The sequence below is a fragment of the Podarcis bocagei genome (genome assembly GCF_964188305.1).
Source record: "Podarcis bocagei genome assembly, chromosome: 10".
Classification (NCBI taxonomy): domain Eukaryota; kingdom Metazoa; phylum Chordata; class Lepidosauria; order Squamata; family Lacertidae; genus Podarcis; species Podarcis bocagei.
The window spans coordinates 33,208,896-33,232,750 of NC_138135.1; the positions used below are offsets into that span (position 1 = coordinate 33,208,896).

General features: G+C 45.4%; 1 protein-coding gene across 1 annotated transcript in view; it reads left to right on the plus strand.

Moving 5' to 3' along the window:
- The first annotated feature begins 1,132 nt into the window (after positions 1–1,132).
- MGAT3 (beta-1,4-mannosyl-glycoprotein 4-beta-N-acetylglucosaminyltransferase) overlaps positions 1,133–23,855 on the plus strand; it is a 49,484-nt gene continuing 26,761 nt past the window's right edge. The window contains exon 1 of the mRNA XM_081210875.1: positions 1,133–1,891. The gene's annotated coding sequence lies outside the window, so the exon portion shown is untranslated. The remainder of the gene's footprint in view (positions 1,892–23,855) is intronic.

The following is a 23,855-nucleotide window of genomic DNA, read 5'->3' on the forward strand; positions in this document are numbered from 1 at the left end:
GGAGGATAGTCCTATGTTTGAAATCCTCTGTCCAGTCTAAGGCCAATCTATAGATCAAGATCCATCAGGAGGGAGAGCAGGGACCTTGAAGGGTGGTCCATTGACAGCAAACTGAGCAGCCACACTGGTCAGATGTACCGAATGACTGTATCAATGTCTAAATTTGAATCCATACATATAAGTTAGCCTATGTAAATTTTAGGTAAATATGTGCCTTCCGTTTCCTGTTCTTTGGTGATGGATAGGTAGCAAGGAGGGTTTGCTGGAAGGCTCATAAAATGCGCCCCCCCCCATGGGTCTGCCAGTCTGAACTGGAGTGGAGCTGTGCCTCAAACTGCAACCCGACCCACCTATTTTTGCCACGGCCCTCTCTGGAACAGGGTGTCCGTTGTGCCCATTTTACAGACGGTGCCTTGAACGCGCAGCACATTCAAATCCAGGCCTTGCCGGGTCCACTCCCAGCTGTCCGCTGCACCGTCCTGGCAGCTTTCCCTGCCCTTTCAGGTGCCTTGGGAAAGGGCCTGCTCCCCACCGCCCGCCCCCTTCGTCCCCGAGCTTGGCGCATTCCTTCGCCCAGCACAAGTGGTCATGCCCAGTTCAGACACTCACCGAGCCCACCCCGCCGTCTCCTCCCCGCCCTCCCGCCGCTCCCACCCCTTCCCAACTCGGCTTCCAAACACAAGGCGTTCCTTTGTATTGCCTTCCATTGCAGAGGCAGAACAGGAGCGCGAGTGCACAAAAAGACACACACACACACAGAGAGAGAGAGAGCTCTTTAAGCTGCAAAAGCCGCCGCCAATTGCTAGGCGTAGATTTCCACACTCAGATATCCGTCCCGGTTTTTTTGTTTTTGTATTGTGAGGGGCGTCGGGTTGAGCTCGCTTTGAAGATGGTGGGGAGCTCACCCTCGACTCCTACCTAGATGCAAAAAAGAGAGAGCGCCTCTGGGGGTCACGATGATGCTCGGATGACTTAATCCCTCTCCTCCCGACGAGTCCTTTCTCTCCTCATTCCCTCCCTCATCCGCTCCCTTCCCTACTTTGCGTCGGGGTAGGGGGCGGGATATTTTTAAACCGGAGGAGGGACGGGAAGGTGGGGAAGGAGCTGCGGCGATCTGGCTTGGCGGGGGCAGAAGGAGGTTTGGGGGGGGCTGAGAAGGAACCTTCAGGGGCAGAGCGGCGGGCGGAAGGGGCACGGACGGACCCCCGCTCTCACGCACGCAGGGCTTTTGAATGACTGCAGCAGCAGCAGCATAGAGACCTGCCAGGCGAGGCGAGGCGAGGCGGGAGGGAAGGAGAGCAGCCCTCCCAACCTGATCTCTCTCTCCCCGTTAGCATCGGGCTCCCTCCTTTGGCGGCTCCGAGGAGGAGGAGGAGGAGGCGGGGGAGGAGCCTCGGCAGCATTATTATTAGAACTATTAGTATTATTCTTGCGCGAGGAGGTGATTTCCTCCCCCCCCCCCCACGCACACATTCCCTATTTCTGCCCGGATCCATCGCCTGCCCCGCCTGCATCTCTCTCTCTGCGCCTTCATAATCACCACCATCTTCTTCTTCATCATCCCCTCTCTTCATCCTGCGCTCCCTTCGCCTCTCTCTCTCTCTCTCTTTACCCCAAACCACGCTCCGCACCCCGGTGTGTGGGTCGCTCGCCTCCTCCCTCCCCTGCAGAGGCTGCTGCTGGAGGGGGGAAGGAGGAGGAGGAGGAGCAGCAGGGAGGTGGAGGGCTTTCGCCCCGGCTGAGCCATGCCGGGGGGCGGCCACGGCTACCGGAATCAGGGATGGGGCGAGAGGCTGCTGCGGAGTCCAGCATCTCCCCACCGGGGGCCCGCGAGGCAGAGGAGCCGCCGCCGCCGCTGCCGCCGCCGCTGCTGAAAAACAACGGGCGATGGGTAAGTGGGAGAAGCCCCCCCCCTCACTGCCCCCCCCGCCGTCACGCTCTCCTCTCCGGCCCTCCTTCCCCGCTGCCCCCCTTCCCACTTGCACTCCGAACCCCCCACTCCCCATCTCACTGCCACCCTTCCCTGCCCCATTCCACCCATCTTTCCTTTTGACGTGTGTTCCCATTCCACCCCACATCGCTCCTGACCCCAAGGGTCTCCCTTGACACTTGTGCCTCCTCGCTTCGTCCCTCCCCCCCACCAGATCGTCAGATCTTTGTGTATGGTTAGGAAAGGGGGGGGGGGGGCTTCTTTGGAGGCACAATTATTTTAAGACTGTAGGGGTGCGGGAAGAGGTCACAATCAGTCCATTCTTTGAGTCAGGGAGCTAATGGTGTTCTGGGGACCAGACACTCTGCACCATCCATCCAGGAGGAAACTCCCAAGTGTTTTTGATCTTTCACTTGCCTTACTTCACTCTGAGCCTTAGAAATAATTTGGGGGGGGGGGTTGCAGATGTGTGTGTGTGTATGTGTTGGGAGGGTAAGGGGTGGCAGGGACCCTGCCGTCGCTCCCCCAATCTCTGCTGCTGCTTGTGATTGTAGTATGGGGAAAAGAGGGAACTGGGGGGGGGGGGTTCCTTCTCCTCCTTAGCACTGTAGGGAAACGACCCACCTGTATCTGCAGGGATGGCTAAGACATGACCAGAGAGAAGATGCTGCCCCTTCTGAAAGACCATAACCCCAGCATCTCTCTCTCTCTCTCTGGAGGTGGGGGATGATGGGGATCTCCTGCATTGCAAAGCCAAGGCTAGATTGCAAGCCCACTCTGCCTTTCCCACCCTAGAGAGAGAGAGAGAGAGAGAGAGAGAGAGAGAGAGAGAGAGAGATACACCTCAAAGCAAGGCTGGGAACCTACAAGCGCAGGCACTGCAGCAACAGCCCATCTGCTGCCCAGCTCTCAATGCCAGGAGGGCACTGATGGTGTATTTGTGCCAAGCCTGCACCGTGCTATAGGCAGTAAATAAAGGGGGGGGATGAGATAAAGAGAGGTGCGATTTGGAACACTTATTCTATAGAATAAGCACAGAGGTTTTCCTTTCCGATCCACTCCCTCAAGCATACTGCTCATTGTGTTGTTGATTTTAAATGATCCCTAGACAGGGTTTGATACAGAAGCTGGGCTTCTTTCCCTTGGCTTATACATAGGGCCACTGGCAATGTCTGAAGATGCACAGCTAGACAGACAGAGCTCTGCCTCTCTGTATATTGTGGTGAAGGAGGGACCATCCGGTGCTGCTCCATCCCAGGGAGATGGGATTGTCTGCAGGAGCACAACAAAGGTGTTGTGGCGGGGAGGAAAGGAGCCTGTGCTGCAGATGTAAACCTACTTAGGCAGTATTATGGAAAGAAGGGGTGGGGAGAGCAAGCAGGAGGGATGGAAGAGAAAGAAGACTTGGACCCCCACAGCTTTCCTTTCTCCAGGGATTTGTGGGTTCTACCTGCTGGGTTCTCCTCTTGGGCCACATTAAAGCTGTCCTCTTGGCACATTTTAAGGACCACTAAATAGATCAGGCAAGAGCAAATATTCCCCCAAAGTAGAATTTTCACAGTTAGGAAAGCTGTCCCCATCAGCAGCAAGGATAGCATAGCAGAGCTTTTTGCCTGTTGAAAGTTCTTCACACAAACCATCTCAGTAATATTTAGAACAACCCTGTTAGGTAGGCCAGTATTTTTATCCCCATATTTGTAGGTGGAAGGCCAGTAGTGGCTTGCCAAAGACAACCTGGTGAGTTTGAGTTAGATCTGAACCAGGGACATACTTGGCAATCATTTATAGGCTGCTTTTGCACATATGTACATCACATGAGTCAATGCACCATGGCTGGGAGCGGAATATATGAACTTGACTACACTGAAAAAAGTATAGATTCTGAGTTGGAGCATTTTGTGATATAAATAACCATGTGTGGTGATAGATTGCAGCTGACTCTTTCACACATGCCAGTCATCACTTGATGTTGTAGTCATCATGGGATGAACTTGCATGTTGAGCTAGACCTTAGGCTGAGAGTGTTACTCAGTTAACCAACAAATTTCCTGGAGGTTCAGATGCGTTTATGCCCCTCCGCAGTCACTGCTGAGAGTGGAAGGGGCTGAGTCATCTGTAAATCCCAAAATATACATACATTTCAGCAGAAACTGAATCATCCACAAGGCTCACTACCTTCCTATACATAGGAGCACAGGAAGATGCATCCTACCAAGTCACACTGGCAATTGACCAAAAGGTTGGTGGTTCATGGCCACCCAGGGATGGTGGTGGGCAGGATTCCTGCATTGCAGAGGTTGGACTAGATGACCCTCAGGATCCCTTCCAACTCTACAATTCTCTCCAACTCTACAACTCTGGTTCTGCATGCAATGATCTACCATTGACCTATGGCTCTTCCCTGACCTACACCCCCTCAACTCCCTATACAGCAGAGCTCAGATCACGAGGAATCACAAATATCAAGAAAAGCAGCCCATTCCCCCATTCCTTGGAACTGCTGTGCTTCTCCCTCCACACCAGCATTTTTTTAATGGCACAAGCTTTAATAGACTACCACCCATGCCATCAGATTCATTATGTGCACATGCTAGAGTGGTGGGATTGTGAGCAGAAGAAAAAGTAAATGCAGGAAAGCAGAGAGGCAGTGATAATTATGTGATGAGCAGAGTGGCCACACATTCCCAAACAAATCCTTGTGTCACCTGGAAATTCTTCATTTAATTTTTCCTATTATCTCTTTTCCATCTACGTTATCTAATCCACCAAACTCTAGTCATTATAATCTATAGTACCTTTCCCTTCCCCCTGTGCTGGATGGCAGGGCACGCCATAGGGTATGTGATCCATGTGTGCTTCAAATCTGGGGTCAAGTAGGAACTGGGTGACATTTTTTCAGAAACTTGAAAATAGTACAATAGGGCTATCACTGCCCGTTGGTACGTGTGCTCTCTTTTTTTCTATCCCATTGGCCTTTGGTCCAGCAGAATTTGCATTGCTTGAAAAATCTGCTTTGCCTATAGTGGGATGGATTGGTGTTTTTTTAAATATGCATGTTATTATGGTTCTTCTGTACTTCATTCAAATCCCTGAAAGACTGTAGTCAGTACTCAGCCTGGAAAGAAGAGGGGAACATAGGAAGCTGCCTTATATGAAGACAGACCATTAAGCCACCCATCTCAGTGTTGTCTTCACAGACTGGCAGTGGCTTTTCAGGGTTTCATTGCAGGATTCTATCCCAGCCCGACCTGGAGATGCTGGGGATTGAACATGTGACCTTCTGCATGCAAAACAGATGCTCTACCACTGAGCTACGGCCCCTTTCCCTGAAGCCCCGCCTCCAAAGATAAAGTTCCATTCCAAATAGAGAAGTAAAAGTGGGGATAATCTGTGCAGCATTTGGTGAGACAACAGAGACGGGGCATTAAAAAACAAACCAACCCTAGGTCTAGGAAGATGGCATTTGGAGGGGAGAAATGCCCAAATCTTCCCTTCCCTGATGCCCTTTGAGAATCCTTGAGTCTCTGCAGTGAAGTCTTGTTGTAAACAGTAGACTTGGACTGAAGCCTACAATTACCACAGGCTGTGGCAAAGCTCCCAGCCTAGTAGCTGGACCGACTGACTCAAGGTAGCTTTGCAGTAGAGACAGGAAGTTTGCTGCAGGTGTGACATCCTTTCCTGCTGGGGCGCTGTGCCAGATATCTATATCCCTTGGTTTGGATTCTGCAAATATGCAGACGACCCAAAACTAGATGCTGAGTGCACCCAGCCGAATGCGGAGAGGGAACCTGACCAATTTTCCCTGCGGGTGCCAGCTCACATTAAGAAGGCCCTTTCCCAGATTGCTGTCCAAGCAGCTGCTTCTAATACCATCATGTTTCTTTGCGTCTGTGATGCCTGCTTGAAATGCTACCGTATCCCTCAAGCACTTTGAGCTGCTTCAGGGACATGCTATGGCCTCTTCCTTATAGAAAATATCAGGCAGGCAGACAGAGATGCAGCTGAAGAAATAGGTTTTTGTTGTATTGCATCCTAGGATTTATTTTGATATAAACACACACTATACTCATGAAAGACAACCAGGAGACAGGAAACTGAACACACCTTGTCAGAAATCAGAGTCTCTTAGGTGTAATCATTTTCTATCCAGAGTTCATGTGCTTATCAAAGTGCTGGTTTAGGGTTGTTTTTCCATTTGTCCTTATTTGCTCCTTGTGCCAGTATTTTTATGGGCATGTTTGCATAGTAAGCTGAAAGTGGTGCATGCACATTACTATGGGATGTACACAAAGCATACAGAGTGGCCAGGGACTAGAAGACATTTTAGGGTTGCCAACTCTTTCCAGCACGATTTCTATACCTATTTCAGCTTTGGGAGAAGCAAAATTTTGCTGGTGAATGGTTTCCCATCTCCAGTGCATCTCCATGCTGTGCCTGCTGAATTTCTGTTTGCTGTAAAAGGCACAGGAGCCATGACGAAAAGAAATTTGGTAGCCATGAGAGAAACTCCGCAACAAATAATTTTAAAAGCTGGTGAAAGAAATTCTTTTTTTGGATCTTTTAAAAGAAAGGTTGGATAGATAGCCAATATAATCTCACTTTCTCTGTTCCTTCTGAACCAGAAGAGGCAGCTGAGGTGTTAGAAAGGTGCTTGGGGGCTGTGATGGGCTGAATGTGGGCCAATAAGTTGAAGACGAATCCTGAAAAGGCAGAGGTGTTATTTGTCCCAAGTTCTCACACCCAGAAGGTGGGAAGACAGTCTGTTATGGATGGATTTGCATTGCTCTGGAAGGGCTGGTCTGTTGGCTGGGGGTGCTTCTGGATTCAACACGGGCACTGGAGGCTCAGGATACCTCAGGGGATAACAGTGCCTTTTTGCAGCTATAGCCGGTTCACCAGCTAGAGCCTCCTTTGGACAACAATGATTTGTGCCCCATGCTCTAGTCACTTCCAGGCTGGATTATTGCAGTGCAACCTATGTGGGACTGCCACTGAATACAACATGGGTTCAGCAAATGCCAGAGACACACCTCATTGCCCTGGACTTTGACACCTGAGATGTGTGTTTCCATCTTATTTTTGCAACTGTAAGCTGTTTTGAACTGTTCTTAACATTGTATGCTAATTGTTGTAACCTGTCCCGGGACCTTAGAGAGTGAAGGGCAGGTCATAAATTAAAATAAAGTAGCAGTAATAATAGTAATAATAATGTGTGAATCTATATCCAGAAAGTTTGCAGCATGTTCTTGTAGGTGGGGAACTTTTGTAAAAGCAGAACCTCCCTTTGTTTGATCCTTGGTCCATCACCCCCACTTGACTCTCCCCTAGCCCATCATGTAGCACAATCTCCCCCAGTTGTTTGGGACTACCACTGACTGGGAACTAATGGGAGTAGTATAAAACAGCTGAAGGGCACCAGGTTGTGGCAGACTGAGGAAGGCCTCAAGGGCCTCTTCCTCCTTTCTTATCTTGTACCTTCTGGGCAGCCACTGCAACCGTTCTGTGGAGGACTTACACACTACTCAGCCCTCAGAAATGCGCCATGCTTCTATTCGCCCTTGACCTAAAAATGGCTAAATATGCATATACCCAAGATCTACAGTTTTACTTATTTCACAGCATCTATACTGCTTAATTACCGTATTTTTTGCACCATAACACTCACTTTTTTCCTCCTAAAAAGTAAGGGGAAATGTCTGTGCGTGTTATGGAGGGAATGCCTACGAGTGGCATGCCTACGGATTTTCCTCCTCTAAAAACTACGTGCGTGTTATGGTCGGGTGCGTGTTATAGAGCGAAAAATACGGTAAATAATAACAATCTCTTGAGCGGTTTACATAAAATAGTAGGAACGTCTGCTATACTTGAACAGTTAAGGAGTGTGTATATAACCTGATTGCAGCTTATGCCATCTCTCTCTCTCTCTCTCTCTCTCTCTCTCTCTCTCTCTCTCTCACACACACACACACACACACACACACAGCTGTGTGTTAATCTTTTGGCTGGGGGATAAAACTCTGCACGGGGACAGAGGTCTTATCAAGCTGCCGCTGGATTTCCTGTCACAAGCTTTCTTAAGAACAACATCTTGAAGATTAAAAAAAAAAAGCCAGAATGGGCAGATTGGATGAAGGAATGGAGTCGGGGGGGGGCAGGATAAGTGCCAGTGGGGACTATCCGCCCAGGAAATTCTCCTGTAAAAGCCCCATTGAAACAGACAGGGGCAATGGGCAGAGCTTCCCCAGAGGGCTGTGACTAACGGTTGCCAAGGCTGGCAAGGCTCGAGGTGGGGCCGCGCTCTCTGAAACGGGCTCTTTGTACATTGTTGGAATCTGTGACCCAGTCAGAATGGGATACGGTTTGAGGAGGAGGTGGCAGTGCTGAGGAAGCCTGGCACAGCCTGCAGCCATGCCAGGGTGGGTGGGTGGCCGGCCATTGCCTGGCATATCAAGCCCGGCTCACATCTCTGGGTCAGGTCATGTGCACCAAGGCTTACACTCACTGCGCGTCGCCTGCGGTTGCACGCTGGTGGGTGTGGGCAGTGCTTTCTCCTCTTCCACCCTGCTGGGGGTGAGCACAAAGCAGGGGGAGAAGTATTTTCCGCTTGGTGTGCCACCAGGTTGGCAGGTGTCTGCTAGGAGTGGTCAAGCCATTCTGCTTTCCCCTTAAGGTTGTCATGAGAAGAATGACTGAGGGACATTGTGTCCCTTGTTTGTTTGTTTTTTGTTTATGGACATTTTCCAGCATACAATACAATAAATAACAAACTAATCTAAATAAAAATTAAAAACAAAAGCAAAAAAGAGGGAGAGGGGGAAAAAATACAATGCCCCCTATCGGGGGTAGATCTTAACTGTTATCACAGATAAAAGCTGGCACATGCTCCCAGCTCTCACCTGGGAGCTTCCCTTTCTTCTTCCAGCCCCCCACCCTGGGAGATCTTCCCTTCCCTGCTTCTCAAACAGGGTTTTTCCCCTTCCTTCCTTCCTTCCTTCCTTCCTTCCATCCATCCATCACCTTCCTCTGCATTCCTTCATTAACTCAGAGCAGAGGACACCAAGAAACAGAATGAAACATAAGGAAGAATAAAGTGGATAGAAAAAGAAAGAAAAAGAGAAAACTCAGGAAATTTAAACCAGGCACAGCCTAGAAGGACACAGTCCTGACCCCAGTCCAGGTAACCAAGCTGATGCCAGCATGGTGATCGCTTCAGTCTAAGGTCCTGATCAAGCAGATTAATTGTGTATTGGCTTGAATCCAAGATGAAATTGACTAGTGGAGTTGCACTAATGGAGACAAGCCCTGAGGTGCTCATACGGGGCGTAGCTCAGTGGTAGAGCGTCGGCGCTGCATGCCAAAGGACCCAGGTTCAATGCCCTGCAGTTCCAGGTTGGGCTGTAAAAGACACTACTGAGCTAGGTGGACCAATGGTCTGGCTCAGCTCCCTGTATTCACCCAGGACATAGAGCTGTAGGTTCTGAGGTGTCTCTAGACTGGCCTTTCTCAACTTTCCCAGCTGTAGTTGGACTACATCTCCCATCATTCCTAGCCAGCATGGCCAGCGCTCAGGGATGATGCAAGTTGTAGTTCAACAACATCTGGGGACCCAAATTTGAGAAAGGCTGCTCTAGACCATTCATTCCCAAACTGGGAGAATTGCAGGTGTGCTGTGAAAATTAAGGGAATTAGGTTACAATCCTATGCTCACTTTCTTGGGAGTAAGACAGAGGGGCTAACTCCTGAGTAGACATGCAGAGTCTTGTACTGTTCAGAAAAAGCTCCTGTGAGTCCGAAGTACCCATCCAAGAAGGAGGCTGCCTGTTGCCTCTCTGATGAGTCACTGCAGAATTACCTACTCCTTGGAGGAGAAAGCTTCTTGGGCCTTGCCACCTTCCTGTCAGAAGGGACACCCAGAATAATGACTCACCCAGAAACAGAGGGAGTGTGTGTCCTCTGTGCACAAATAATTCTTGCCCTAAAAGAAAACATTTTCAGGTTTAACCTCTTAATGTTGTAAGAGGAGCTGATCTCTTAACTGTCATCCAGTGTGCATGCATGCATGTGCTTCTGTGTGCCTCTGTATAAATTAACAGAATTGTAGAGTCAGAAGGGACCCTCAGCATCATCTAATCCAATCCCCTGCAGCAATGGAGCATATTTTTATGGTGCTTGGGGCACATGTGTGTGCCAGGGGGACATGGCGCAGAGCATGGAGGATGAATGGAGCCTGCTGCACACCAGCCCTTGCCACCCACGTAGTGACACCAACCCCAAACCGCTTTGCAAGGTTGGAATGATGCCAGCCTCCCAAAGTGGCACAGGCTAGGATCTGGGGAGGATGGCGTGAGAAGGATGCCATGCAGCCTTCCATCCCAGCCCCTCAGGGGCAAGGCTGGGATCAAAGGGTGCATGGCGTCCTTCTCACGCCACCCTCCTCGAGCCACGTTGTGATACTGAGATCTGATCAGATCCCAGCCTCGCAAAGTGGCATAGGGCTGACTCGGCCGCGTGGGTGGTGCAAGTTGCGCCCCCCAAAAAACGTACCCAGGGTGAGCACCCTGACAGTCCCCCGCCCTATGCTATGCCCCTGCCCTGCAGTGCAGGAGTGTGTACATAAATCAGCCTACTGTAGAAAGGTATGATATGCATTTGTTGCTCCACCCACTTTTGCCTGAGCCCCACCCACCACTGGCCTGTGGCCCCTGGAAGATTGCCCGGAATGGGATGTGGCCCTCAGGCTGAAAGATGTTCCTCACCCCTGATCTACACTGACTGCCAGCTGCTATCTAGACTTTTGGGCAGGAGTCTGTCCCAGCCCTACGTGGAGGTGCCAGGGATTTACTTTCTGCAAGCAAGACAAGTGCTTTAACCTCTGAGCATCAGCCCTTCCCCAATGTGCCACCTTCGTTCTCCACGTCTACGGAAGTATTGCTTCTGGTATATACTCTGTTCCTCATGTCCAAAGAAACACTTCCCAGTGTGTGAAACGTACAGCTTCCATAAGCAGCTTCATTTGCCAGCTTAATATTATCTGCTGCAGCAATGCTGATTGTTGTTCTAAGGACAACGCGTGTATAGTTCATTTTAGAGTATTTCTCTAGGAAAGTGCATCAGAATAAGCAACCCCGTTAATTAATGTGAAATAGCTAAGGCGGCTAACAAAATCAAAAGAGCATTTAAAAAGGAAGTCATCAGTTTAAAATGGCATTTAAAGCATAACATAAACCACCTAGACCTGACTTCTGCTGCATACAAACTTTACCTTTAAAGCACATCCCCGGCCCAACCAAAGTATCCTGGAAACTGTAGTTTGCTAAGGGTGCTGGGAATTGTAGCTCTGTGAGGGGTAACTCACCATTCCCAGAATTCATTGGGGGGTTCTTTAAACGTATGGTGTGGGCAGTCTCCATCTCCTAAGCAGCAGATGAGATGTCATGCCTGGATTATCTCATGTCTACTTGAGACTGCAGGTCAGAGCTCACACGATTGAATGGTTCTCCATCCAAAGAAGTCCTAAAACTAAATGTCTGATAGAAGGATGCTAGCCTAAGCCTTCTTCCAGCAATATTCTTTTTCTGTAAGCACAAAATCCTTTTTCTTCATCATGTCATCAGCACCCTATCATGTGAACTCCCAGTTATATGCCAAAGTCATAAACAGGTTTATGAAAAGTAAATAGCCCTTCTAATGATGCCTCTCCCTGGCTGTTGTGGCCTTTCTGAAAATATAAAGCTCAAAACCTGATGCCAGCGACCGTTGGACTCCTGATTCATTAGGGCTCACTTGAAAGTTATGGCTGCTGTAGGTTTCATAATGGCAGCAAATGTTTAACATACACAGAAAGGAGCCTGCAGTATATATACACTGTCTAAAATGTCTTTAAAGTCAACAATCTTTTTATGTTGGCTTCAGCTGAAAATGAACAATATGAGGAAAGCAGCGCATCTCAAAGGGAGAGGAACTCGGAGAATAATAAGCAATTAGCCCAAAGACAGACGTCATCATGGCAGAGATTGCTTTAAAATAAACTTCTATTGTTATAACTATTGTTATAACTTGGAAGCTATTGTTATAACTTGGAAGGCAGAAATCCATGCCAACCTGCCGCAACTCACCCAGATATCTACCAGGAGATCCAAGGATAACTTCAGCCTGCTCCTGATTGACAAGAGTTCTCTGCTTGCTGTCTCACCCTGCCCCCCTCTAGACCAGCCCTACCATTAGGCAAAAAGTGGGCAGTGGCCTGTCCTGGGGCCCCTAAACTAGCCTGCTGACCAGATATGCTATCCTGGACCACCGACCTTCTGATCCGCAAGCCCTATGCTCTGTGGTTTAACCCACAGCGCCACCCACCTCCCTATTTTCACTGAAGTAATGTTGGAGGGTATGCAAATGTATTTTAGGAGCTGAGTGAACAAATAAATGACTGCAAGCCTGATAATGTCTACTCAGAGGTAAGTCCCATTGAATTCAGTGGGCCTTACTCTCAGGTAAGCAAGTTTAGGACTGTCACCTATGGTAGTTTTGAAGCATGGTAATTATCACACTGAGGCAAGGAAAGTGGGTGCAGAAGAACTTGGGCATTATTGGCAATGCTCTTAAGTATACACTCCACTTCTTTAGGGAATGCAAAGCAATTAGCAAGCACTGGGGGAGGAAGCGTAATTAGCTAAGGAATCTGGTTTGTGGCCAATTTGCATTAATCAGCCCCAGGTGGGAAGGAAGTAGCACTACCACCATTTCACAGAATGGGAAACAGAGGCTCTGCAGAATGTAATTTACTCTTCTGAAGAATACCAGAAGGGACCAACATCCAGTCTACTAACAGTGTAATGCTAGATGTGTCTGTTTAGAAGTATGTCCCATTGATTCCTGAGACATACAGTACTCCCAACTAGGTGGGAAAAGGAGTGTAGCCAGGAGTTTCTGGGTAATGGCTTAATCAAAGAAGTAGAAAAGCAGCTTCTCAGTAGGTAAGAAGTGGGTTTGTTCCACTTTAACCTCTCTACTGTTTTTATTTCTTTTTGTTTCTGCTCTTATCCATTCCTGTATCTTCCCAGAGTTTTGTTTCTTGATCAATGCAGCCTTAATTACATTAAGTAATTAATTATACCCTAACATTGAAACCTATGGGCCATGTTACTGAGGGAAATTAATCTGCAGTGAGGATCCTCTTCCTGTATTTTTAAAACATGTTTATATACCATATATTTATTCAATCAAAAACGTAAGAAAAGAAATAAGCTCCAATTGAGGGGGGGGGGATACAACTGAATAAAAATAACAAAAAAGAGTACAAATTTGGGTGGTTGTGTTTCTTGGGAATAATAATTAGTAGTGTTGGAGGATAGTAAATGTTCCTTTTTGAAGATTTGTTTTGCTTGCAAGTATCAGTCTTATGTTATTCGCAGTTGAGGTAAGATAGTTATCGTAGCACTAAGAATAATTAGAATGGAACTGAAAACAAGGCTATGAAAACAACCGTCTTGCAAACACTGATGCCTTGAGAAGCCTGTTTCTCCTTGTGCAAGAGTGGAGGGTATTGACTTTCTCTCCATTTGGGCACTAGATCTGCTTCAAACCTATATACTGCACTTAATACCACTTTAACTTCATGGTTTTCCCCATGAGTAGGGAACCCTACTCTTCGATGCTGGTGATTTTTTAGAGATTCCTTGCCCATCTGACAGAACAATGATGCTGTTGCTTCCTAGGAAGAGGTTGTTGCTAAAACTGACTTACATCTGTGATTGTGGATTGAGGTGTTCAGGACTGGTGAGTGTAGGATTATTGAGATCAAGAAAGGGTGAAACTTTGGGCTTGGACTGAGCTGAGTGCAACTTCAGGTGCTCTGATGTGCCAGACACTTGTAAACCACATGGGAATTAAGGATCTTTGCTAATCCTAATGGCAGACTAGTACATGAGCAGAATCGGGACAGGTAGCATACGGTTCATAATAATACAATACTGCACAAAACCCCTGTCTTAATCGGTGACCTCCCTTTTCTGGCTTAGCACTATATAGTACTGAAAAGAGGTGCCAGTTCTCTGAAGCCTGAAACAAAAGGGGAAGAACCTCTTAGGGAGAGGCAGAGGCTGGCAAGAGAGAGAGATAGAGCCTGTTGCACTTTATTTAGAATAAATAAACGAAAAGCAGAAAACGAGATTACCCTTGTTCTGGCCCTTTAACATGAGAAGTAACCGAACAATTTAACCCCTGTGTTGCAAACAATAGTCAGTAATATCCAAGGCAACACGATGACCAAATACAATGATACGATATCAATATACGCTCTTTATATAATATGAAATATATGAAAACACATAAACAGAAAACTTATGAATCTCTGAAAGTCACAAAATATGCACCCTTAATGGATTCTCTTGAAAACATAAAACCAGATAACCATAAGTCTTATAAGTCTCTGAAAGTCTTTGAAGACTATGCAAGTCTCTGAAAGTAGCAATGTATCAGATTCTTATCTGGTGAAAACAGACTGTAAAGCTTTGTTTATGGCGTCCAACACTGCCGAAGTAGTTCACAAACAGATGTTGTGAACAGTGATTCCGGATATACCCACTGTTTCGTGGAATTCTTCTTCAGCACAGCAGAAGGATACACAAATGCTTCATAAACCCATCTATATGGTGAAGTATAACAACAATTGCTATGGAGCAGCGGTCATAAAGTTATGCCCAGTGACTACATAACTGAAGATGCCATAAACAAAGCTTTAAAGCCTGTTTTCACAAGATAAGAATCCGATACATTGCTTCTTTCAGAGACTTGCATAGTCTTTAACATGAGAAGGCAGATTAAGAAAAACCTGGAAGATCCAGTTCACATTTAAAGGTGAGTCTATATTATTTTCACTTTCCAAAATGATACAAGAAATGAAACACAGAGCCATCTTTCAAAATTTGCAATTCTCTAAATTTTGTAGTGCAGCTCTCCAGTCAATGACATGTACAATAGTGCATATACAGAGGTGAAGTCTGCATTAAAATACATACAAGGGTGAAAATACCACACCAAAATGCAATATATATGGGGAAATAGCTTTCCAAAAATGAGTCTACAGTCATACCTCGGGTTGAATACGGTTTGAGTTGAGCGCATTCGAGTTGCGCTCCGCGGCAACCCAGAAGTAACGGAGCGCGTTACTTCCGGGTTTCGCCGCTTGCGCAGACGCTCAAAATGACGTCATGCGCATGTGCAGAAGCGGCAAAAAGCAACGCGTGCGTGCGCAGACATGCTGTCACTAGTTACGTTTGCTTCTAGATGCGAACGGGGCTCCAGAACGGATCCCGTTCGTATCTAGAGGTACCACTGCATTTGGAGAAATTCTCACTTAATGCTAATTAGTTTTCATGAAGGTTGTTGTGTTTTTTTAATGCAAACAGAAGTGAAAATATGAAGAACTGAAATTAAGAATAAAAATAAGAAACCAAGAGAAACCGAAATTGACGCATCCCTGCTAGTGAGAGAGGAAAGAGACCAAGCACATTCTGGCTGGGGTTACGTTGGACATACGAGAACTACTTAAAGGGGTAGCCCTTTGGGGAAAGGCAGGATGCTCTGTGTTGACTATTTGCCCAGCACAAAAGAGCAATGTAGGCATCGCCATAAAGGAGGCTAATTACAAAGGTCAGGCCGGTTCAGGGATAGAGTCAATCTTTTATGCCCCAGAGGAAGTAGAGTGAAGCAATGTACAGTTATTAATTAACAATGTTGTTACATATTCCTCTTTCTTTCTTCTTCACTCAAAATATCTGGATCGGCAGAGATTGGGAGCAGTTTTTTTGGTGGGAGAGATGCTGTCAGTTTGTGGTAGAAATGTGAGGAGGTTTATTCTCTTCTGCAATGTGTGAACTGGGCCTTGTGCAACCCAGGTGGGTGATGTCTTATCTCGAATACCTGGTAGAGTTATTTTGTCTTCTTTCAATGAGACTGAGAAGAGATATGATAGCCGTCTTAAACTATCTAAAGCGCTATCACTTGGAGGAGGGAGCCAGCTTGCTTTTTCCTGCTCCAGAGGGTAGGACCTGAACCAATGGCTTCAGGAATAACATTAGGAATAACTTGCTGATGGTAAGAGCTGTTTGACAGTGGAACGGACTCCCTGGGGAGGTTGTAGGCTCTCCTTCCTTAGAGGTTCTTAAGCAGAGATTGGGTGGCCATCTGTCATGTATGATCCAGTTGAAATTCCTGCATTGTAGGGAGTGTGACTAAATGACCCTTGGGGTCCCTTCCAACTCTACAATTCTGTGATCCTGTGTGTGTTGTTTCCTTTTTTTAAAAAAAAATATGATATTTATTAAGCATTTTAAAATTACAGAAAAAACAAATAGACAAAGAAGAAAAAAAACAAGGGAAAAACAAACAGCAATTAAACAATACAAATCGATAAAAAGCAAAATCAAAAAGCAAAACCAAAACACATAACACATCAAAATCAAAAAACAAAAGTAAACCACAAAAATTTAAAAACAGATCCAATATTCTCAAATCCTTAACTGTCATTACCTTATTTCATCGACCTCCTCACACCTCCCTTTTTTGTATTCTAGTTATTAATTATCATAGCAAATCCTTCCCATTTTTCATAATATTCTGTCATTAAATTACCTTAATCTATTATAACCTTATCTTACTATAAAAAACCCTAAAACTTAAAACTTAAATCTTATTTATACCAATTTCTCATAACCATAACATATTCTTGCAGAGTCCTTTTTAACATTTCTGCTAAAGCCAAATAATTTCGTTCCAACATTTTTCTAATACTCATTAATTTTACAAAACAATCCTAAATAAAAAATTTTTAAAACTTTCTTCCAATCTTCATCCAACGTCTCTTCCTCCTGGTCCCGGGTTTTGTCAGTCCTTTCTATCCCATCCATCTAGTTCATTAACCTGGTAATCTTATGTCCGAGGCCCTTAAGTCTCTTCCATGTCCCTTCCGCAGATCTTCTTCATATTTATACCTGTACTTTACTTTGTCTCCTGGTCCTTTCACTCGTGGAAACTCCAACTTGACAGTATTTTTGTCCCTTCTCGACAGATCAGCCCCTTTTCCAAAGTCCACACTGAACTCCATGTGGTATTTAAAAGCATGTTTCAAGGTCCCTCCAGAGTTGAGGACCCCCACAACCCCAAACTCCTCACGGCCCATTGCCAGACTTGAAAAGTCAAGACATCCCTGCATAGGGGGGTCTATCCAGCCCCCCATCTCCAAGCCAAACAAAACTCTATCTCTCCAAATCTGGCTTTTTCCAAGTTCATTTGTCAGATCCAACAACTCATGTTCCTGCTGGGCCACAGCTCCCTCCATCTCTGCCACCCGAGGTCCAGCAACAACCTCCTCCCTCATCTGATCTGTCAGAGCACACTCCTGAGTTGATTCCTGGGTGGGCTCTATATAGATACCCACTACCTGTCCAAAATTTCTAATCGCAACAGTCATCAAATCCGTCTTCTCATGTAACTGTTCCAATAAAGCACTTGTCTTGCAGAAAGCACGCACCAGAGCCTCTGAATACATTGTTATGCAAGGTCAGAAGTCTGTTCCCACGATCTTAATCTGTTTGCAGCTGTGAAGCTCCCCAGTTCAAATTTAATAACAGTTTCACAAGCTCCCTCTAGGGGAAGAACTTCTATTTGTATCAATCTCTTTTCATTTCTTTTCTTTTTTTAACAGCAGATCTAACAACAAAGTTTCCTTTTTCAGATATTTTGTCAATATTTGTTCCTTTAAAATGTGAAAGAGAACAATGGAATCACTATGTTTCTCTTCTTTTAACTGTCTGTCAAAAACATTTGTCTATAGTCAATGAACTTCCCAAAAACATCTGTCCTGACACCCCGCTCCCAGGTTCAAGACGGTGGAAAATTACTTTTCTTTACACTCTCTTCTGCAGGTTTAAACAGTCCGGGAAAAATCCCCCCTCTTCTCCTGCTTCCGAAGGGGGTTCAGTAATTTTAGATGATGAAAGTTGATCCTTTAGAAACGATTTTCTAAACTCTAGTTTGCCATGTCTTTGCTTTAATCTATCTACAAGAAACGGAAGGCTGACTTCCTGTTTAGACCCTCCCACTTCAGTGCCAAATTAAGAGGAATTTCTTAATCCAATTTTCCATTCTACTCACAGATCGTTGTTTAAAGTCCAATTGTCCAAATTTGATCTGCTCATGGGTAGTTGTTTTTGTAGCCAAATTGTCCCAGGAAAAAGGTAGCGCTCTCCAGCAACGGCTGTGCGGCTTCGCTCCACGGAAGAAGCAGTTGACTCAGCACCACGCCACTAGCCCCTCTTCGCTCCGGAGCCCGTAATTGGGTTCCTTTATGAATGGGGGGCGCGCGAAAGGTGCCCGCCAAGTCCCATGGTCACAGGCTTCATCCGCCTGTGATTTTTTAAAGGGTCCCTGCTTCGCCGTAGCGGAACAGACCCGTTTTCCGTGGAGCCAGTCCCTCCGGATCAGAGGGAATCCGCCATTACCGATGGCGCTACCCCGGAAGTCTCCCCCTGTATGTGTTGTTTCCATCATCCTAAACTGAAGCGCTAGGAGAGAGTCTGAAGAGAGATGTTTGCTACAATCCAATGTTCAAATGACATGTGAATCTGGTGGGCAAATGTGTCAATTTTAGTTTCTCACTTTTCCATTCTTTCGTTCAGTTTTTGCACATTTCCACATCAGTCTGCAAATTATTTTTAAAGACCTAATGGAACTTCACCAGCAAATTTCTCCTAATATGTTTGTATGTACCGTAATTTTGCAGAACATACACATTTTTGCAAAGCAATTTCCCCGGTATAATGCAATTTTATGTTATGTTTGCTAATATATGCATTTCTGTGCACATTTTACTGCATCATGTGTGTTGTTGTACACAATATTGCTTAGCAAAATTTGGGGAAGTGCAAATTTGGAAGGATGACTGTTTCGGGTCCTGAATTGCTTCAGAAAGTGTAGATAAAGTAGCTTCACCTTTAAAGGTGAATTGAAGCAAATCTCTCTGCCATTCCTACTTTGAGCATGATTTTTTTTTTTTTTAGTATCTCAGGCTTGTGGCTAGCCATGTCTCTTTGCAGCTGCAGCAGCTCCTTGATTGTAACTGTGGGGGGGGGGGACAGGATCTTTTTAAACCCTTTGCCATATGGCCATTCCCCACTGCTTACTAGCCCTGTTGTCATTTTTTTAAAGTCTTTTTGTTTCATGAGTGCATGATCCAAATGAATCCTCCTTTCCTACCAGTTCCTGCCATTGTTTTGTGGCCACACCTGCATTTGGAACGGCCAGGAGAGCTATAGGATGGCTTTTGCATTATTAAACAAGCTTGTGCATCATTTATAGGCTATTTGTGCAGTGGAACAGCATCTTCTGGTTTCCTGTAAATACTGGAGATAGTGCTATTTGGTCCTGGTGATTTATATCTCAGCAGCTGAAATCAGAGTGGCTTTACTGCCTCTTTGCATTCTCCCCCCCCCCCCATCTTTGCTTGGTAGATGCTCTTCAAAGAATTCCCTTGCTGGCTGGGGCTGATGGGTGTTGTGGTCCGCAACATCTGGAAGCCACCAGACCGGTGGAGATTGGGCTGGTGGCTTGCAGACAAACCAGGTGTACTGGCTGTGCAGTGGTTCAGAGTGGCCGGTTTAGGACTTTGTTTTGCCACAGTGGGACCACACATTTCCTGTCAACAGCTGAAGGGCATTTGCACATCTAAAATTAAGTAGTGAACCCACTCTCGGGAGATGCAGTTCGCTTGAGGCTTGGTGCGTACATTTCACCACAAGTTTTCTGAAGCACAGATGTTTTTAAGCCACTAAAAGACTAGTTTGCTGGCCATAGAAATGTGGTTTTTTTCACTTCCTGTAATGTATGAAATGGCCTCTGGGTACACTGCAGCAAAATATCAGCACTCCGTGAGACAAAAGGCTGCTTCCATTCTAGATTCCTTTTCCTGAGTGCTGCTGAGGCATTGCTTTTCCTCAATTAGCTGGAAGCCGAATTAAAATGGGAGGTTCCACACAAGCACTTGATAAAGCGCCCAGTTGTCCAGTTGCCCTTCCTTATGGCCCAACTCCTTCTGTATTAATTCCCGAGTAAGTTCCATTCAGCAAAGGTTTCCAGTAGTGCTTATTAAAGCTTCTCCCTTTGTAGAGCTGGCCTGATTTCCTTCTCAATGACTGTAGGAGGAGGATTAGTGATATCCTATCCCCACAGTGTCAGTTTCTGTTCCTGCGTGAGGGGAGGGCATAATTTCTAGTTTATTTTCCCCCATCTTCTTTTCTGCTATTAAAAATTGAGAGGACACTAGTAATTGAAGTCCCCCCCTCACCTTGTGAGAACAAAAACTGAAATGGGTCGATCGAGAGGCTACCCAAGGGCCAATTACTGTACTATTATCTATCGTAAATTCCCCATTTGCATTCATAAAGAAGCAATAAAATGGGCTTAAAACAGGTGCTAAAAAGAGCATTTGGAAAACTTTTTCACTTTTAATTATTTAAGTGATGCTGTGGAAAAATGGAAACATAGTATCTAATACAATTTCTGTTGATTTGGTAAGCTCTGTAAATGTTGCTACTCCATTGTTGTAACTCCAGCCTTTTTCAGATCTGTCAAAAGGGCAAACAAGATTGGACTGTAACACTTATGCAACTATGCTGTGTGAATGTTTTGTTTGAAATTCCTTTGCTCAAGTATGTCCACCTTGGTATCCGTGGCAGAGTGTTCTGGTAGACTGAAATGTTCTGAAGGTTTGACATGTTCTCCTTTCTCAGTCTGTCTTGTTCAGTATTCTCTAAACTGCCTGGCAGCGGCTCTCCGGGATTTCAGAAAAAGTGTTTTCCCCCAGCCCTGCTTGGAGATGCTGGGGTTTGAACCTTTGGCTTCCTGCATGTTCTCTTCTACTGAGCTATGGCCCCTGCCCTTGTAAGGCAGGTTCTGGTATAAGGCGCTGCAAGCTTCCTAGGTTGTAGGGTGTCCATTGTCTCCAGAAAGTAGTTTGTGCTTAATGCTGCACAGACTCGGTGTTCTTTTGGAAACACTTCTCAAATCCCAATGGTGAAGTTATTGCATCACAGGCAGCACACTGTGAACAAAATCTGACCACAGCATTTTCTGCCACTAAAACTGCACTTCCACATCCCTGCCTGAAGGGTGGTGGCGCATGAAGCCCACCCTGTAATGAGGCTGATCTTGAGTATGAAAATTAGCCACATTAACAGTAGATCCCTCTTCAAAGGAAACTCCAGGAATTGTGGATCTGTGAGGGGAATAGGGGCCTCCTAACAACTCTTAGCTACCTTTCCGAACTACAGCTCCCAGAATTCTTTGGGGGAAGCCACAACTGTTTAAGGTGGTAAGAGAGTGTTTTCAATGTATGGTGTGAACGCGATCCTAGTCCTCCTGGCTTTCTCGCCACTCTGAGGTCAAAAACATACATCTCTAGAGGAGGCAGTTCTGAGAAATGTCCAAATTTGGTGTGCTGAGAATGTAGATTCAGGGGAATCTTTGCCAAATCTGCACTCGGCTTGAATCATAATGGATGATACTTCTATCATAGTTCAAAGACCCTCAGTCTATATCCCCCCTTTTTCTCTGAAATAACTGAGAGGTTTCTTAAAACTCAGAGCCTAAGCCTTGCTTGTGAGTTTAATATGCTACAAAATGTTTGCTTTAGGTTTAGCAATTGTAAAACCTGGTTAAAACCTGGTTTGGGGGTATGTTGTGCCAGTCACTACTGTGCAGAATCTGTTAACTAGCTAGCTTCTATAGAACTTTAATCCTATTGGTTAGGGTCCTCTAGCTGCAAGGCCATTATTTGCAAGGAGATGGATATCGCCCAAGCAGAAATCTATTAGGTGGGCAGTACATCCTCTTTTAAGTCAACTCATCAGACTTTGTTGGTTACACATGTGGCAGCACAGGGAGGGATGGAATTTTTTGCAAATCTCAAATGACGAGTTTATCTGCATGGATTTTTCTAATTCCTGTCTTGCTTCCTAATCTTGATAAGGACCCTCTTGCTAACAAATATGAACAGTTCTCATATATGAACTATTATACATATAATGGTGTATACATATCCACTCCTGGCTTCCTAAAATAACCAGCACATCATACAACAATACGTATAACTGTGTGAGTGGGTGTAATTGTGCTGGAGAAATATAGTACAGCATGAAGCTTTAGATTCCACCCCATTTAATTTGGCACATAATTAGTTGGACTTTTAAACAACCACAACAATACACAAGCAGCTTGGACGTAAATTGGCATATTACACAAGAAGCAGTGATGTGAGCAAAACACGGTCTGATCAGAACCTCCAAATTCCATGTATAAATAAATCCCTTTAAAACAGATTCCATGGTCATCCCTAGTGTGGGGTATTTCATTATTTCTCCCATTGGTTAACGGCATTATTCTTAAAAATGCGTGTGGGGTGTGTGTGTTAATCTTATAGGATTGCTGGGCCTGAGGTGATTTGCTGGGTCTTGCCAGAGCTCAGGAGGAGGAAATGGAGAACAAAAGAAGGCTGGAAAAATAAATAAGGCCACTTCTTGGATCAAGTGAATCTCCCTTGTTGTAAATAAAAATATGCCCTTTTCCCTTATGGGGTATCCAAGAGCCCATATAGAGTCCTTACATAGGTTCCCTATTGGTAGGAGAAAATAACAGAGGCCAACCAGAGAATATTGAGAAGCAAAACAGCTAGTAAGCTTGATCTTTATTGATCTGTTGCAACAGGGTACTCCCCTCACACGCAGGAGAGGAAGAGGACCCAGAACAATGGCCTGCAAGGCCTTATAAAGACTTTTGAAATTCCCCTTCTCTAGATCAGGACCACCCCCAGAAACATTATGCATACATCACAGAAGGGGTGTAACCTAAGACCACCCCTCAGATACATCCCACCTACATCACAGAAATTTAAATGTTGTTTTTCTCTTCTCCTTGTTTATCTCCTGTCTAGCAGGTTACTTGATTGGATTTTCTGGGGAGCCTGGCCATTCTTTTGTAGTGCTAAAATACTTATTTCCTGGGCCAGGTCACAGGCTCACACCTTATTCAAACACAGATTAAAGGAAGAGACAATGGGGAGGCTTTTCCATTTTTAACCTTGCAGAGAAAGGATTTGGTCAGTTTAGGAATCAAAATGGTTCCAGGTCTGCCTTCCTGTACTGATCCATGTATGTGGAGTTATGAACATTACTATATATCTAAAACCATAAAATTCCTATCACAATTTCCCCCCTTTGGGGCTAGAATTTTTCTTAAAAATTTTTGCCCCACAAATAATAACATCGTATGTTGTAAATGGATGTCTTTGTATGAATATATCATATAAAAATAACACATGTTGCGTTTTGCTACTAAATTACTTGTGGCATTCTAACACTTTGGGAGAGACCATTTACTCAATAGTGTTCTATGCTTTACACCTAGCAGGAAGGTAAGGTCCACTAATGACTGAAAAGTGCAGTTTGCTTCCCCCCCGCCATTTTTGTGTTCTCAGGTGTCAAGGTAGCTCTTCTGTGGTCTCACACTGACATAGTGCTACAGCAACACATCTTGTCTGTTGAATCCCCTCAGGGCTTTCATTTAACCATGTCGCCTGGCATTCACCATAGCTGGCACAGGTTTTGGGCATCTCGTGAGGGAGAGGTCTTCGCCTTGGCCTTTAGCTATGGGATTTTATTATAGGCTGTGGTCTTGGGCTCATGAGAAGTTGCTCACTTGCACTTAAAGGACCAAAAAGCTAATTGCAGCCTGGATACACTTGCCCAATTCAAACTGAGTCCAATTTGAATTTATCTTGCCCCATGGTTCTCAAGTCTTCAAACCAATCTGTTAAAAGAAAACCATTCTTAACAAGGGCAGTTGTCCAAATAAGTCAATTTAAGTCTATAAGGAA